We start from the raw sequence: 3567 nt of genomic DNA, 5'->3' as shown, positions 1-3567 counted from the left end.
TTTTTTTTTTTTTTTTTTTTTTTTTTAAGTGCTGGGGATTGAATCCAGGAGTGCTTGACCACTGAGCTTTTTTTAAGTTTTTGAGACAGTTTCTCCCTAAATTTCTGAGGCTAGCTACAATTTGTAACCCCCACACCTCAGCCTGCCTCTTCACTGGGATTACAAGCTTCTGCTGGTTCACTTGGTTTGTTATCTGTCTTTCCAACCAGAGGAAGGCAGGGGGACTATCCACTGTACACCTAACCAGGCTCTGTCGGTAGCCCAGTGAACCTGGATTCAATGAGCCACCTGTCCTGGGGCCAATCCTAGGCACTGGTGGTTTTGGATCATTAGGGGGAGGGGTGTTTGAGTAAGCCTCAACACAAAGGATACTCAGCAAGTAAGAGGCACCCCCTCTGGATTCACTCCTGCCCACTCCATTCCCCCGCTAAAGCCAGGAGGAGGCAGAACTCACCGGATTCCCTGGTGGCGTCACCGCATCCCGGCCCAATCGGCTCTCACATGGCGGGCCGGGACAGGAGCCACCCTCCGAGGAGTGCCGGTACTACCCACCGGTGTGACCACAGCGTCGGCGACATGAGCGCGCCTGAGCCGGATCCCACCCCCCTGGGCCTTGCACATCCGGAGATGCCCGGGGCCCTGCGCGCGCTACTCTTGGCCACTGGCGGCGCGGGGGTCTCGTGGCCGCGTTGCGTCCTGCCCTTTGGCGCGGTAGCGGTGCTGGCCGGTGCAGCCGCTACGACCATCACCTTCTCGCTGCGCGGACCCCGCCTGGACCTGGCCCAGGGCGCGTCGCTGGCTGCTCTCGGCGTGGGCCTCGGGCTCCTGATCGCCACCTTCCTATGCTGGCATGCTCGGCGGCGGCAGCGGGCTGGGCATCGGGAGCGGGAGGGAGCCGTGGATGCCTTGAGCCCACCCGCCCCCCACCAAGGTCAAAACGAACCGGTTGTCTCCTCCCTCCAGGTCGCGGAAACCCCTTCCCCAGACCCTGTCTTTCTGGACCCTTAGAAAGCCTGAGCGGAGGGGGCTACTGGTCATTTCCCTTCCCGCTCCCTGTCCAGTCTCCCTCCATTCAGTCAATGCTGCTTCTCAGCGTTTCGCTTGGCGCGCAGAGCTGGTCGCAACCGCAGAGCAGGCCTTGTTGAGAGTGGGGCGGGCTGGAGCCTGGGAGCATAGGGCCAGAACCTGACACACAGGGTGCGGGGCGGCAGAACGTATACTCGGCTTGGCGTGACCACTCTCCATTGGGGGGAGGCACAGCGTGCTAAGTCCTCTCCAGGGAGCCATCTGCTTTCTGCGCCGGGTTGGATCCCCGCCAGGCATAGTAGTCGCTCAATAAACGCACAAGACTAGAACAAGTGGTTTGCAAGCGTCTGAAAGGGACAGTAGTTCCTAGGCTGTGATTAGTTGTCAGTTCCCTGGGACTGTCAACCTCCTCTATCCTTTCTTCTCAACCTGTGGCTTGAAGCCAGGGGCTGTAATTCTAAGTTGCTGAAGCTGATGTAACAGCCAGAGGAGTTGCAGGTGGGGGGAAGGGAGACAAGGCAGAGAGCCTCTTTATTGCTAAAGATGGCCTGAGGACCATGGAAGTGGAGGGTATGAAAGGCCCCACAGTCAGGGACTGGGACAGGTGGCTGCATCCATGAAGAGCAATGAGCCAGGCCTACCTTGGGGGTTGAGGGGAAAGCTTTCCCCAACTCTATCACATCATCTGCCAGGGCAGCCCTAGAAGGCAGAGGAGAATATGTTCGGAGGGCAATTCCAGGGAAGCGTTCTGTAGCCAGCAGCCTCCTCCCTGGAGACCTGGTAATGCAATAATCTTCTGGGCTCCAAGACTACCCTGCTACTGTCTGATCAGGGCTGTCCCCCAGGAACTTACTTCCACCTACACCAGAAGCCACCAGATGTCTACAGACCCCAGTCCCAGCTTACAGGGAGGCTGAGCTGGAGACAAAGCTGGCTCTAAAGGGTGAAAGGCTGCTGCCTCCTAAGTTCTGATAGCCTGGGGGCTCTGTAGGTCCAAAGACAGCAGGATTTCTTAGGAGACTTGTTCCAGGCCCAGTGGGATCCCTGTGCTAGGCCTGGGTCTTCCTTTCCCCTGTCTTGGAATGATGGATATCAGCCCCCATACTCCCACCAGGGTGCCTTCCATCCCAAAGGGGTTGGGGCTCCGGACTAGAAGAGTCTTAAAAGAGTGTGTCTGTACAGGTGCTGGTTCTGAACTTGAGTGTAAGCCCATGACTACTTGTTGTAACGGACACATTCTTATTGGGAAGCTAAAGGGCAGGGCCTAAGGGAGAAGCCAGCAGTACCTCCAGCCCCTCCATCCCTCCAAGCCCAGTCCATCCACCATCCATCCACCCCTCATTCCCTGCCTACTATCTCTGCATCAGGCTTAGGAAAGAGCCTGAGCCAGGGGAATCATTTACTCCAGGAGTCAAGCCAGGTGCCCATCACTCTGTCTTCCTGCTTCTCCAAGTCAGGCCTCCTGCTCCCTCTGCTCCTTTGGCTTGCCCTGGGAGACTTCAGTGTCCTTTAACTCCTTCTCTCCCAAACAGCACAGGGTTTCTGATTCTCTTCTTATTCTCTGTCTAGTAGGAGTGGCAACTCTGCCTATACAAACGTGCCCAGGTGGCCTCTTCCACCAGCTGCAGGTCTGGTCTTGAGTCAACTTCCCTTTTGAAACTGGGCATTCAGATCTTGGGGTTGCTCCTATGTCTACTGCATGGAGGAAAACCTCCAACCTTCCCTGGAATGTTTGGCCCCTTCTGTCAAGGACTTAAAGGTGGTAGGGAAGGGGGTCTCTCTGTCCAGAGTGAACCCTGGTCCCTCTTGACTGGGGCCACTCAGCTGGGCTTGTTACCCTGCCAAAACCTACTATGATGTAGGCCAGCAGGCTCACATTCATTTTTGACCATTTTCCCCCATTGGTCAAATCCCACTCTACATGGTCCTCAACAACTGACCAAGTTCTGTAATACCCCTGTACCTGAAGCTCCCATTTTCTTCCTGCCAGCTCCAGCTTATGGGTCCATCCTGATGAGGCCACTAGATATTCATAGGCCTAGGAACGTTTGGGCATGAGTTTGGTCCCATCCCTTAGCTCAGCTCAGGTGGTCCCTGATTGAGCTCCTGGCTTAGGCGTGATATCTGTGTGGTTGTTAAATCCTTCCAGCAGCTCCACAAAGCAAGATAAATAACAGGCATTTGGCTGATGAGGAAACTGGGAGTCCTTATTCACACAACCAGAAATTGGAGCAGCTTGGATTGAAATCAGACCTGAACTCAACCATGGGTTCCTTCTACTATAACAGACTGCTGTTTTGGGGACACCCAACAACCAGCTAGCCACACTTGATTTCCCTACCATGGGGAATACCCAGGGCCATGCCTGCACGACGGACTTAAGGGAGGAGATGGCCCAGACCCCAGCCCAGCACGTGGCACAACTCAAGGAGCAGCCAAATCCTGGCTCCAGGCCTGGGACCCTACTGGGTGGTCCTCCCTGAGCTGCAGGGCTGAGCTGCCCCCTCCAGACCCCTCCCACTGGCGCATTCCTGGCTCCCC

General features: G+C 56.1%; 1 protein-coding gene across 19 annotated transcripts in view; it reads left to right on the top strand.

The window, feature by feature from the left end:
* Nucleotides 1-630: 630 nt before the first annotated feature.
* Tbc1d24 (TBC1 domain family member 24) overlaps nt 631-3567 on the top strand; it is a 39428-nt gene continuing 36491 nt past the window's right edge. For 17 of the 19 annotated variants that reach the window (XM_048789329.1, XM_048789320.1, XM_048789326.1 and 14 more), the window contains exons 1-4: nt 631-675; nt 1408-1409; nt 1510-1524; nt 2649-2654. The gene's annotated coding sequence lies outside the window, so the exon portion shown is untranslated. Of the gene's footprint in view, nt 676-1407; nt 1410-1509; nt 1525-2648; nt 2655-3567 lie in introns of those variants that run through there. The other 2 variants (XM_048789333.1, XM_048789321.1) reach the window with 2 other exon arrangements.

The sequence above is a fragment of the Marmota marmota genome, unplaced genomic scaffold (genome assembly GCF_001458135.2).
Source record: "Marmota marmota marmota unplaced genomic scaffold, marMar, whole genome shotgun sequence".
In the NCBI taxonomy this organism is placed as follows: Eukaryota; Metazoa; Chordata; class Mammalia; order Rodentia; family Sciuridae; genus Marmota; species Marmota marmota.
Note: the sequence above shows the minus strand (reverse complement) of the source record. Positions and strands in the feature narration are given on the sequence as shown.